The following is a 14,773-nucleotide window of genomic DNA, read 5'->3' on the forward strand; positions in this document are numbered from 1 at the left end:
AAAGAATCTATTTGACTTTTAACTCAGCTTGAGATGTTGTTTTTAATGTTTTTTTTTTTTTTTTACTCTACTCGTGATCTATTTTTGGCATTTATAACTTTTCTTCCGATGAAAAACTTCAATATTTTGTACTTTACAAACAGGAAATAATGAATTTGCTGGCACAACAAAAAACATCATCCAGGATAACAAAGGGAAATAGAGGTGCAGCTTATCTTATGCCTTCCTTATAGATTAAACCAAAATTTTTTCAAATACTCACAGCAATAACTTCCGCTTTTTAATGAAGTGAATCAGCTTCATTGGTTTTATTTAATGTCATTCTCTCTGTTTCTTTGCACACATGGGAAACTAGAGCAGAGGAGATGGCGGCACAGTTTGCTGACAGATGCCATCTTAGCCCACCTGTTCAGAGTGGTGAGTAAGCTCCTATGGGTGAGCGTGTCTGTTGTGGACACATGCAGGGAGTGGGTGTCCAAAGAATGACAGAATGGAAATTCTACCACATGCTTTCCCCCGGTCTCTCTCCATTGCATATATGAGCATTAGGTGTGCTCAGGTAGCTGTCCCTGTGTGTGTTCTCCACTGGGCAGCATGTGGATAAGTCATATTTGTGTTAGTCTATTAGAATAATCGTGTGTTTTAAGGAGAGCAGGAGAAGTGTGCCCTCTCCACACCCCCCTGCAGCCGGCAAACGCCTGACCACCTGCTCTGGGATTAGAGAGAATGAGGATTACACGCGTCACAATAAAGATACACAAACACAAATATGCTCTGGCCAACAAAGGACACTCGCACCATACAGCCTCTCCGCTAATAGCTTGTAGCTTCATTAGTGTTTTCAAAGTTTAGGGTGAAATCACTGAACAAAATAGTTGCACTTTTCTGTCAAAGCTGAGATATTCTAAATTCATTCTCCTAAATAACTACAAAGGGTTCAAATGTGTTTTTCTGTTTGCTTTTTAGAGCCGTTAAGGCAGTTGTTGTTTTTTTATGTCTGTTGTGACCCACAACAAATCTCCTGTCCCACTTTTTAACAATTAAAACATTCTGACATAAAGAAGGAGAAACCAACAAGCCGTCCTGAATAAAACAACAGGCAACATAAACAAGCAGGATGTCTGTTTACCCATTCATACCCTTATTTCTTACCAGACTGTTGTCATTTTGCCCTGAGTTACATTCATTTCACACCTGTAAACAAACCATTTGATGCACAATTACCTAAAGCCATCTGATTAAATCTCACAATAGTGAAGTCCTTTGATGAATAATGGAGAGAAATAATCATAGAAATGTTACATGTCTGATTTTAGATGTACAATTTTTAAGATTTTGTACCACAGAAAATATTACAAACAAACTTGTTTCTGATCCTATTTGGACTTGTTTACTTTCATTGTATAAAAAATAAAATAATTTCCAATCATGCTAAGAAAACTGAGAAATCTCTTATTTTATTTCTTAGAGTAACAAATCCCACTTCCCCCAAAGAAGCAGATAAAGGGAAATTAGAGCCATCCTGGACACCTGCCTTCATAGCTCACATTAAAATGCACCACTGTAAGTAAGGAAGATAAAAAACAGCAATCTTTTAATTGCGCCAGAGACCCCATTAAGTCAAACAAGCAATACCTGGATAAAAAGATTATATTCAGAAGTCTAACTTTAGCTATGATAAGAAAACAGCTAACTTCCAAATCTCGTAATTGAGTCATAAACTAATCATTGTGTCACATGCTTGTCAGAAGGCCAAGCAGTCTTGGAGGTGGGACCCAAACTGGTTGAAAGAAGAACATGCTTTGAAGAGTTTTCAGCAGAAAAAAACTTTAATTTTCTTCTTGTGCAGGACATCAACCAAACCACACTAACCCAGAACAATGGCAGACATGTTTCTTAAATAGAGGAGGAACTAAATTGGAAGAAACCATTTTTAAAAGGCTGTTCAGCTTCACAATAAGAAGAAAAGGAAAACTTATTTAAACAAATAACTACTTAAGAAATACTTTTACCAATAAATACAGAAACAAATATTTGAATTAAATCCAAACAAATACTCAAACTCAATAAAGAAAACACCATACATCAGATCAACCTCCCCCCTTTTCAATTATCCAATGGTGCAGTCCCGTACATACCTGCTTGGGAGACTGAAACAGCAGAGGTGAGTATTTCACTATATTTTAACCTTAATCCATGAATTTCCCTTTTATGAATAGCTAAACAAAAACAAAATATTGTAAAGTGAAATCAATTTACCTTTTTATAAAAATGAAAACAAGATGTGGCCAAACAAAGAACCACAACCCAAACAAATCCACTTCACCCAAAACAACAAAAATAAACCAGATCCTGTGTTTAGCTGCTACTTTGGCCAATATACAAGTAACAATGGCTCATTGTTACACATTGTTACCATGTATCTTTGTTGTTTAAAACCTACGTGCATCACGGTAGACTTCCTGTGTTGTTTCACTGAAGAGGTTCCCAAAAATGTAATTCTGGAGACTAGGTAGGACAGAGATGAGCAATCCCAGTCCTAGACGGTTAGTTTCGTGGCAGTTTTAGACATGTCTCTGCTCCAACAAGCTTGAACCTAATTAGATAATTACCAGGACTCTAGAGAAGCTGCATACTGAGGATATAATTCAGCGGTTTGATTCAGGTGATGGACCAAGGATACATCTTACAGTTGCAGGACACCAACCCTCCAGGACTAGAGGTGAATTAGAATATATGGACCAACCTGTATGTGAGGTCTTCCTAAAAACATTCAACTAAATAGAAAAATGTATAATAAAAAGCATACTAACCCTGGACTGCATTATATCAAGAAAATACAGTACACCAAATACTTCACATGAAAAAAAAATCAAAATCATATAAGATTTCTTTTCTTTTCTTTTGCATTTATTTCACACAACTAATTAAGTGAATTTCACAAGAGCCACATAGAGACTATGTATGTGGTAAATTAGTGAATCATAAGTCAACATGCTTTTAATACATGCTTTGGATAACTCTTTAATATGTATATGTTACATTTTCCATATAAACAAATAGGTTTTCTGTATGTAAAGTAAGTCTCTTTAGTGGCACATAGTGGAGGTTGGCAAGAGGTTTTATAATCAGAAACGAACTGATCTTTATGTCAACCAAAAACTTTCAGATAGTTAGACCATATAAGTGCATACATTGTCCCCTGTCCAGCCTGATTCTATGTCCACCTTTAAACACACATTTCTGTAAATCAATGCGGTCAAAGGGACATCTTTGTCGGCCTGTAACTTTGAGAATTAGCCCTTGCCATACACACTCAAATCAAATGTAGATCCCTTTACATTTATTTCCCTTCATTCACCCTCTGTATTTAACCCATCCCCTTGGGGAGCAGTGAGCTGCCATTGTGTGGTGCCCAGGGAGCAGTGTGGGATTAAGGGTCTTGCTCTGGAGATTGAACCCTGTACTTGCAACCTTCTCAGAGCATAAGCACACTGCTCAAACAACTAGGCCAAAACTCCACAAGTCAAGACCACTGGTGTAAATGATTGAAGGGAAGCACCCGCTACCTGAAACAAATTAGTCTGAGCTGAACCAGTTTAAAATCCTTGTTAAATCATTGCAACCAATTATGCCTATGTGTGTTTTAGGTTACTTTTTGACGTTTTTAATTTGTTTTAATTCAATTCAATTCAGTTTATTTATATAGCACCAATTCCCAACACGTCATCTCCAGGTACTTTACATTTCAACCAGATCATACAATCAAATTGATTCAAAGTTTTCTATTTAAGGAAAACCAGTTGATTGCATCAACTCATTGACTCGAATGTAATCCCTCACACTAAGCATGCTTGTAGCGACAGTGGAGAGGAAAAACTCCCTTTAACATTAAGAAACCTCCAGTAGAACCTGGCTCAGTGTGAGCGGCCATCTGCAGAGGCCGACTGGGGTTCAAGGAGACAGAAGCAGAATCCAAAACCCTTTGTGACATACATTTATGCTGCTGTGCCCCTGGCCAAGGCTCTCTTGGTCAAGAGATTTTAAATCGACATGGGCATAACCTGGTTGAATAAAGGCTAAATAAAAATAATAAAAAAAATGTTTGCAATGATTGTTAACATTTCAGCACTTTGTTAAATATAACAAAAGAACAGTTATTTAAGGGTGCAAACATTGCTATAATGGATGTGTATGGGAGGTCCCATATAGACAAACCATACAATTTCTCTTACATGTCTACAATTAAACACACTTACACATACATTTATGTGAAAGACAATTACCATAATTCTTATTTTGTTATTTATTCTTATTTGTTGATTAATGGAATTAAGAAATTGCATTAAAATTGATTTAACAAAACAATAACCCCAGAAGTTAAACCAAAATATGCAGCAGGAGCTCCCCTTGAAAAGAAGGAATCTCCAATTGAATAAGGTATAAAAAAAACTCCATCTGAATAGCTGAAACTGTTATGGCTTTATACTGCTGGGGTTTCTTTGCTTATATGTATTTTTTCCAATCTTTACTAGCTTTTTGCAAATATTTGCTTTGTTGGCTCAAGCTATTCCAAAAACAATACTCAAAGCTGGTTTTGTAACAAACAACCAAAATAGATCTAACTTAAATACAAAAATTACGTATATAATATAATATTTAAGATAATTGTAATGGTACATGTAAGACAGTTTTCTAGTACGTGAAAGAGAGGTTAAAAGTACATGTAAGTAAGTTTGATGGAGTTTGTAAATAGGTGTGATTTTGTGAGGGTTTATGAAGAAATGTAAGAGAAATTGTAGGTTTTTTTTCTCATGAGGCCTTTTATAGATTTGGGTGATGTGAAAAAGCAAAATATCAACATTTATTATAAAAGATTAGGTGCAATTAATGTTAAGTAAATGTAAATTCAAATTACTTTTACAGGAATGGAGTGTCTTTCATTAAATACTTGAAATGCTTCTAAAATATTTTTGCAAAAATACTAAAGTAAGAAATAACTTAACAGTCAGCTTTCACCTGATTTCTGTAAACCCATATATTTCCTTGTAATTCCATCATCAGATTTGATTATAGTTTATGTTTGTCTTTCATTTGTGGCGTGTTTATTACAATAGTTTAGTTTCACTGATAATTGTCCATACATATCAACTTGTTATTATATATTTCTACAAAGTATATTGTATGTGAAATTATTCTGCTATTGTTCTGAGTACCCAAATCTCATTTTGTACTGATTTACAGAGAACCCTGGATCTGGTTACACTGTATAATATATATATAAGTTTCAACTAAAATAGATTCAAACGTTACAAGATCTTTATATCTGTTCCATATGCGGCTGGTAAATATTACAACACAACATAAAAAGTGGATCAAAGTTTTAACTTTCTGTTTTAAGTTTATAACAAACATAGAGTCTATCCAGCTACAAAAAAACAAACAATTATACATAAAACATTTCCACATAAAGAGGCTTCTGGCAGGCATAGATTTACTTTTTATCCTGCAAGAAACAAGATGAGTCATAAAAGATAGAAAAGAGGCTGACTGTATTGTCAACACTTTCTACAGTCAAGGTTTTTATTTGCCCTATACTTATTACATAAAAAGAATACATTTACCATAAATTGTATAGCTCTAAATCCTTAACTGAAACATAATCAGATTTTTCTGGATAAATTTAAAATGATCCTATATGGTCACCAAGCTATTCCACACATGTGCACCACTGACGCAGAATCAAAACAGCTGCTACCTAACTGTCATATTAGTGAACCTATAACGTTTACATCATCTATACAAAGGTTATATTTTGTACATGAATAATTATAATAATGTTCCTTACTTTGCTGAATGTTTGAAACTAAGGTAAAACTGACAGCTTGCATTTCCTTCAAATTCATTTTCATTTAGTTTGCATTTAAATATAAAAATAGGAGAAAAATAATTGTTTCTCTTCCTGATGCAGCAAAACACTGAATTACATTCTTTTGATCCAATACACCAATTTCACTCAGACCCTCTGTTTTTTTATGTTTAGATTCATGTAATGTGAGTTGTTTTTCTAATATGCTATTAGACTCAGCAGGGCAGGAAACAACAAGAGCCAACTTTTTCTTTTTTTCATTTAAAAAAAGAAAAGAACAGAAGATATTGATAGTGTTTTTTAATATAATTGTACCAGTGTTAAAAAAGATTTAGAAGAATTTCTTATACACTCAGCCAGTAAATACATGGATCTAAAACTTAGAGGTTTGGGAACTACTGAGGAGAAGTTTTATATTTTGTGGCGTCAAGAATAATCTTGAATAGTCAAATTAAATTGAGTGTGAATCAGATAATAACTGTGGAAGGTAATACTGGTATTATTTAGGAAGTATAAGCAATATTACAGGTGAGGAAATAAACAAATATTTGCACATTTCTATATGGATAAAATAATTTGTTGATTGCCTTTATTAGAAAAAGGTAACTCGGATCTTTATATTTGCAGGATAATTAAAACCTAATGGAGATTTTAAACAGAAGCTTATGGATGCTGGGACCAAACCGACCAACTGAATATCCAGCATGTTTAGCTAAGATGACAGCTTTCACTTGTTGGGTGCTCTGGCTTTCAAAACCCTCACTGTGCCTTGCCCTTATCTGAGTAAATCTTAATCATAATTAGAACAGATTTTTTTCTACAGTCTTCCTTTCTTTGCTTTCTTTGGCCCCATGGGGTCGGCAGGTTTGTTTTGCTAATGACCCCATCCCGTCATGACCTCATTCAGTTTGCGCTCAGTAATTGGTGGCTCACCGTGGTGTCGGGGGAGGTGCTGACACGCCTGGGGGTGGGGGCCTCCATTGTAGATATTCCTCACTGACAAATAAGGCATTGTTATGGCTGATTAACGGTAAACGGAGATGGTGGGGTGTGTTTCTGGAAATGAGGGCGTGTAGGAAGATTACAGCGTTGTTACAGAGCTATGTGGCTGATCTACCCACATAGATCTGTCTTCTGAAAACTACCTGGGCTCATTCTACCTGGTAGAAAAACTACCTGGGTTTTTCTTAATTTCTCTGCCAACAAACATTTATATAGATCAGATTTAGTTTAAGCTTGTAGCTTTAATGAGCATATATGAGTGTCAATGTGCACATGCATGGTCCCAACATAAATCTGCATTATTTTTCATTTGAAACTGACAAATTAACCTTTGTATCATTTAAAATTTTAGTAACAACAGGTCATTTCAAAAGTGAGTGTTTTTTAAAGAAAAACCTCCAAACAACAGCCACAGAAAACAGAGCTCCATAAGGTTCTGCTAGACTTTTAATTATATTTGGGCAGATAAAATAGTTTATCCAACAATTATGTATTTTACTATAATGTATTCGATTAACCTTCAACAAGTGAGTTTTTCCCAAACAGGATAAATATCAGAAAAAGGAGGACACCCATGCTTTTCTGTAGAGTAATTGACATTACTAAAAAAAAAATTCAAGTAACAAAAAAGTAAAAAAACAAAACCAAAACAAAGACCTTTAATTTATTCAGTGAAATCTAAATAAAAAGGTCAGATATATAAAAATCGTATTAGCCCGCACCTTTATTGCTGCTTAAGATGGCTAAAATCAAACACAGGCATGCCATATAGAGAGCAGGTTTACTCAGCATTATAAAGAAGGTTCACCCTGTTTACACCTCATACATGTGTGCTCCTTTCAGATTGAAGTAAGAGTGAAAACCATGGTGTTGTATCTGAACAACTAGAAACCGTCTGCAGATTCAAAGCAACTGTGAAAATACCAAGATCTGGTAATACACAAAAGTTTACCTTTAAAGCAGACTGCAAGATGATTTAAGCAAAACCAAAACCCTAGAAAATCATCATCTTGCCACTGCTGATGGTAAATAGCACGCCTCTGGATTTAGAGAGAGACTGCAGAAGTTTAACTTTCACAGGAAGTATAAAAGTAGTAAAACTTTCTGCTCTAACGGCAACATGAATACTCAAGTCTTCCAGAGAGAATACAAACGGAGAAAAGGTTTCTCGATAATGTTCAGATAAGTACAAATTAGAAATATTTGGACTCCAGAGCAGAAGCAATGTTTAGTGTGTTTAGAAAGTATAGAGTTACATTCTATGAAAGGAGCATCAAAATAATGGTCAAGCAGAGAGCTGGAGTTTACTGCATCAGGACCAGGATAACATCCCATCGTAAAAACCCATCAATAATTCAGAAATCTATCAGAATATCTGAAAACAGAACATCCTGTGTTTAAGTTAAGCCCATATACAAATATTGCTGAGAGGTGGAGGCTTTACTTGAGAAAAACCCAGTCAAACAGCTTGAAGTGAGGATTGGGTCGGCTTTTCCTTCAGAGATTAGTAGATACGGATACAATAAGTGTTTTACTGATGGTATGTCAAATAAAAGAACAGAAACGAAAATAAACTATATAATTATGTTTTTTATGCATGAAATTTATGTGAATGCTGAACATTTCAGTTCAAAGGTAAGTATTGGTAGCCCTTCCTATGACTCAGTCCTCAGCCTCAAAAAGGATGGTGACCCCTGCTGTAGGCTGTCCTGTCTTTTCCCACGGCCAGAAAACACATTTTTGTTACAACATTTTTGTTTAAATAACTTAAAGTCCTGTTTCTCTGATTGTGACTAAATGGATGTGCTCACTTCCTCCTCTGACATGGGAGCTGGCTTGCAGCTCGTCTGCCTGGCTGTGTGTTTCCTGGACTGGGAGCTGGTTGACAGTTTCCTTTTGTATCTCTGCTTCTTTTTGTATCTCTGCTTCTGTCTTCTTGAACCCCGGTAGGCCTCGGCAGATGGCTGCTCACACTGAGCCTGGTTGTGCTGGAGGTTCCTTCCTGTTAAAAGGGAGTTTTTCCTCTCCACTGTCGCTACAAGCATGCTTGGTGTGAGGGATTGCCTTCTAGTCAATGAGTTGATGCAATCAGTTGGTTTTTACTTAGATAAAACCATATCGAACCAATGTGACTGTATTATCTGGTTGAATTGTCTCTATAAAAAGCCTTGAGATGACGTGTTGTGAATTGGTGTTATATAAATAAACTGAATTGAATTAAATTTGTTTTTTAGTACAGTTTCTACCTCTTATTGAATCATTTTGCTTATTAAAGATACATTTAAATACAATTAGACATGAAGATGTTAACGGCTCTTTTAAAAGAAAAGAAAATTAATGGGCTCTCAGATTTAACCTCTTAACTAAAATAAGGAGATTTGAAAAAATCTTGTGGAAAAATATTTTAACTTTTCACTGATTTCAGCAAAATGTAAAACTCATATATTACATAGATGCAATGCACATATAAATTAATTCATTTTATCTTGTAATTTCGATATCTATGACTTATAATGAAAAGCAAAAATTTAATGTCTTTTGAATCATTTGAATAACAATTAATGGCAACTCTAAACTCAAAGTTAAATAGTATAAATATTCAAACTAATTAACATGAACTGAACAGGTTTCCTGAGCTCCTGACGGACCTTTCAGTCTGGGTCAGAAGGCTACATAGACATGGAGAAGACAGCTGAGCTGACAGACGTCCAGAGGACAGTCATTGGCTCGATCCACTGGTTACAAGTTTCCCATTTATGTGTCCAACCACTCCTGATAAAAAAAAAAAAAACATTTCCTCGGATAAAGACAAAAGAACTTGCCATTCAGTTGTACAAAGTCGTTTTTTTTTTAGATAAAAGGAAAGTTTGTTTTCATTTGGGAATGAAAGTAAACTCATTCTAGAAGGATGTGGCTCCTGCACACGTTGCTAAAAGAACCACAATCTGGTTCAATGGTCAGGGGGGTCTGGTTGTAACTGACTAGCAAACCCCACTAACCTGAACCCCATATGTGCTTTCAAAGCAACCTGGGCTTCCAGTAAACCTTAGCAGGGCCACAGGTTGATCACCTTCATCCTAAGCTGCACTTCCTTAGTAATTCATGCAAATGGAGGTGTGACCAAGTTTAGAGTGCATTGAAAGGAAAGTACTTTTCGAGTTTTCCTTTTTAAATATAATTTTAATCAATTGTAGACTTTGCTCTAATTTTTCTAAATTGCCAAATTTTAAGTGACCGAAAACACTGAACTTTTTACAATATTACATTTTTAATATACCTCTGTATATATTGATCTAAAATGACAGTGTTCTTTTTTCCAGGTTAGGATCTGAAAGCTTCTAGCTTTACTGCATCAATGCAGAAACATCTAAAAATCACAGTGAAACTTGTTGTTTGATCAATATAAAAATGTCCAAAAAGGATGGAATTTTTTTTGAAAATAGGAGCTTAGAAAAACTGAGAATTATAAAAAGGAATATGAAGCAGCAATTCTGTTGATGTAATGTATCTCAGCCTGGTACGGCAGCTCCATCCCCCTGCAGCGGATAGTGAGGGGAGCTGAGGTCACTGTAGTGTCAAGGATCTGCTGCAGGAGCAGAGCAAACTCTGATCAAGTCAAACAAATATTCCAAAACAAGAAAAACCTCATGAAGACTGTGAATCTGCTCACTCTATATGGTTCCACAAAAAAAAAAAAAAAAAATAGATACATAAATAAATGAAAAGAACACCCCACTCTGTTTTGCTTTTCACCTGCAACGTGTGGCTGAGAGAGAGAGCACCCCCTCCTTCCACCTCACCTCTCCTCATCCCACTATCACATCGGACAGGGTCTACTTATAGTACCACGCCAGAGAGAGGAGAATGGGGAGAGAAAGGGTATTATGACAGCGAGGGGAGGAAAGAGAGGGAGCGACAGAAAAGAAGGGCAGACAGGGTATTATGAGCGAGAGGGATGAGAGCAGTGAAGGCATTTGGAGTCTTTATTCACTTTCCTAAGCCTCGGGCTCTGCTCCCAATCCGATTGGTCGATACGGCCAGGCATGTAAATGAAATGCAAAGCAGAGAGACCCTGACTTCCCTTAGCCAATTTGTGGGGGCCTTTCTCTCTTTCTCCACTAATGGTTTCGTTCTTTTATCAGCCTGTCTTCCTTGTGATGTTACGCTTTTCCTCCTTGATATCACAGTCTGCCACCTTCAGCCTCTGATTCTTCCCTCCACACTGAGGAATATTATGATTCGCCTTTTATTTTTATAAAAAAGCTGAACCCTGTGCTTCTCTAGTCTGTAGTTTAAAGGCTTTAATCCAGTGAGTTACTTTTATATTTCCTGGGAAACTCTAGCAGTGATTATGAATAAGTTACACTGCATAAGCACAGCAGTATTTTTCTGCTTGCAGAAGCATTCATCTCCCTCCTTCTAAACGTGTGTTAGAATGGCAGCAATTAGTTTAAGGGATAAAAGACAAAAACAGGCATTTCCATGGATCAGAGCACTAAAGATACTATAACTGCACATAAATAATATTGCAAATGTATATTTACCCAATGACCTTACATTTAGTAGAGTTTAAATCAATTCATGTATTTTTTAGGAATTTATTAGCTTGATCAAGACAGATCATAATATTGTTATGATGTGGATGATAAATGATGTTCTAATATGATAATTGTTTCGGGTTCAAGCTGGGGAACCAAATTAAACATGCATCTGGATCAGAAAATGGTTTAAATCACAACATACAGTCAAAGCCTAGGCCTCCAACTGTGGATCGATGAAGACATCAAAGCCTGTTTTTACAAAGGCTCTACAAAAATGTCCATTCTAGCTTCACCTCTCTAATTATGACAGATAAAGCTAGCAAAGAAATACCCCAAAAACGAATGGGGTCAATAAGAGTTTCTCATAAGTATAAACTTGGGGGCCAAATATAAATGTGTGATAAATTTGGTTTACTAAGGTTTACTTCTGTATCTAATCTTGAAAGTAAAAAAAACAACAAAACACCTAGAAGCTTCTTGTTCTAACCCAGACAAATGAGAAAAATTTCAATTGGTATGAATAATTGTCAAGGCGCTGCATAATTAAAAGGGTGCAATTCTCCAGCTGTTTAAATCCTGGCTGTGGGCTTGTGGTATTCGGTCATCTATTTTTTTGCAGAGTCTAATCAGTAACAGCAGTGTTTGGTGCTTTAACAGGATGGGAGAGGGCGACTGATGGCAGCTTTAAGTGCCGACAAATGCCACAGTCTGTCCCAGATTAAAGAGGCCAACCGCTGTAATCCCTGTAATGCTGCCAAATTGGTATTTCCTTCATTTTGCTCTACTGAACTGGGCATCACTGAATGAGTAGAGAATGAGAGGGTATAAAAGAATTTTTTTTTCCAAATTGCAAGTTGATTTATTTAGTATTTCAGCAAAACACAATATGTTTTCTCAATTATAAAATAAAATGGCTTAAAAAATGAGGGCTGTGCATCTTTGTCTTCCACAGGTTGACAGCGAAAAACTGACATAATGTGCTTTTGTGAATAAATAAAACGACTTGATTAAATCAACCTTCATAGAATGAATAAGAAAAATCAAACTGCAGTGATTAAACAATAACAAAAGAACAGAGAAACAGAGCTGCAGGAGAAGAAAAGTCGAGGAATGAGAAGTGGTCAGTAAAGTTTTTTTGTGTTAATTGTGGAAACACTGCCACCTATTGGCAGCTGTTAAAACAGTCTTTAAAGATATTCAGCCTTCAGCTGCAGCACTAATGATGAAGTACACTTCTTTTAAATCACTAAGACAGACAAATTAGTGTGTGTAAATCATTAAACAAAGGCCCTTCATATGTAGCCAATAGGAAGATAAACATTGTGACTAATAAGGAAATAGAATTCAATGTTATGGTTAAAATGATTGATTCCTGCTACACACAAAAATGTGTCTGGATTTTGCTAAATAATAATAAAAAAAGGACGGTTAAAATGATAACAACATAGAAATAACTTGTGAGATTTCTTAAGTAGTTTTTTTCTAAAGCTCATTGAAATTATCAACTTACATTTAAGATGGACTCAAAGATTTTAAAGTCAAAAAGGTTCTACAGAAATCCAGATTGTGCTTTTCAGATTCTTATTGTGAACCTTCTTGTTATGCACCACCAAATGTTGGTCTCTTTCACATAAAACTCTTCTTAGAAATTCAGAAGTTTGTATTTCTAATGAGATTAAGGTCCAATCCCAATACACACCCTAGCCCTGCTTTTAACCCCGCCGCTAAATTTTGCTGGTTCCCATGAGGTAGTGGTGTCCCAATTCCTCTTTGCAGGTAAGAGTAGTGGGCATAACTGGGGTATGAATCTAGCCCTTACAAACAACACAATTCAGATCCAGACTTGCAGAGGAAGGGCCACAGACAATTTCAAAGAAAACATGGAGGAAAGATACAGTATTTTACAGAATGATTCCTGTTTTTTGTTGTTGTTGTTGTTTAAAGCCAAACAAAGCCGTCTGTGTTTTGGGTTCACCTGATTCTCCTGGAAAACAGATGTCAGGTGGGACTGTATTTTGGAGCGCAGACAGGAATAAGTACGAGAATATGGCCAGAGAGAACACCAGTAACGGCATGACGATGCCAGCCATCCCCCCTTCTTTGGAGCTAAGGAACCACAGTGGGAGACCAGAGGGGCTGCAAGGGAAACAGCGCACGAGGACGGAAAGAGAAGCTAGCGGCTTGCCACTGCTAGCTTAGTAGGAGAGCAGGGAGGCACAACGGTAGATTGAAGAAGCCCACCATGGCTACAGCCAGCAAAGAGCTGGTGGGGAGAGCCACATCGAAAAGAGGCTACAGCTGACAAGGGCTAAATATAGACCGGCAGAAGATTTTTTGCTGATTAGAAGATTAGAAATTTATTACATTGAAAATAGGAGTGTATTGGGATTGGTGCTTAAACCGTGCTGAGAACCGTCAGAGCAGGGTAACCGAGATAACTACGCATGTAAATGGAAAGCAACTGAACTGGACCGTGCGAGACACAACCGAACCACACTAAATCTAGTACTAGTACAACAGCAGGGCTCGGCACAGTTCGGTTTTGGCTCGGTTCTCTCATAACAAAGAGCACGTGAGCAGACCCTACACTGCAAAAATGATCTCAAAATGAGTAAAAATGTCTTAAATTAAGGGTATTTACCCTTATTCTGAGCAGGTAAATAAGATGATTTGCCAATGTAAGTAGTATTTTTACTCTTAAAATAAGGTATCTAGAGAAAATGCACTTGAAATAAGACAATGCAATTGTTTTTTCTTATTTTAAGTGTAAACTGTCTTGTTCCATTGGCAAAGTGTCTCACTTAAATCCTTAATTCAAGAAAAAATGCACTTAATTTAAGAAGAAATTACTTATTTAGATTTCATTTTTTTGCAGTGTATCATCTCCTATTTCAGCTGACACATTTCGCCGGTTTTCTGGCGTGTCCGGGTTTGTGATTTACAGATCTCTTCACTTGTTAACATCACAAACCTCTTCTCAGCCTGTTTACAATAAATGGCATCAAAAGAGCGTGGTACAACCTGGGATGATTCAGGAAGTGAGGCTCTGAAATTTTGGGCAGAGGATGCTATCAAGGAACATAAGCTCCTGAATGTGTCATGATCTGGCCTGTTTGCTCTCCCTTAATTAGTCATTCCTTTCACCTGTCGTTTTTCCCTCCCTGCCTCATTATAATTTATTCCTCTCACCTGTTTCCTCTGGTTTATATTCAGTTCCGCCTGAGCATTGCTTGTCTTTCTGTTAGCCTGTCTGTTAGTTTTATTTCCTTGGTTCATGTCCTGGATCCAAGCAGCCAGTGGAAAGAGGGTTTTTGTGTTTGTCTCGTCTCCTGATCGTCCCCTGTTCCTCCCCTGCGGAGTC

This window comes from Cyprinodon variegatus, unplaced genomic scaffold (assembly GCF_000732505.1).
Source record: "Cyprinodon variegatus isolate N-32 unplaced genomic scaffold, C_variegatus-1.0 Scaffold313, whole genome shotgun sequence".
Lineage (NCBI taxonomy): Eukaryota > Metazoa > Chordata > Actinopteri > Cyprinodontiformes > Cyprinodontidae > Cyprinodon > Cyprinodon variegatus.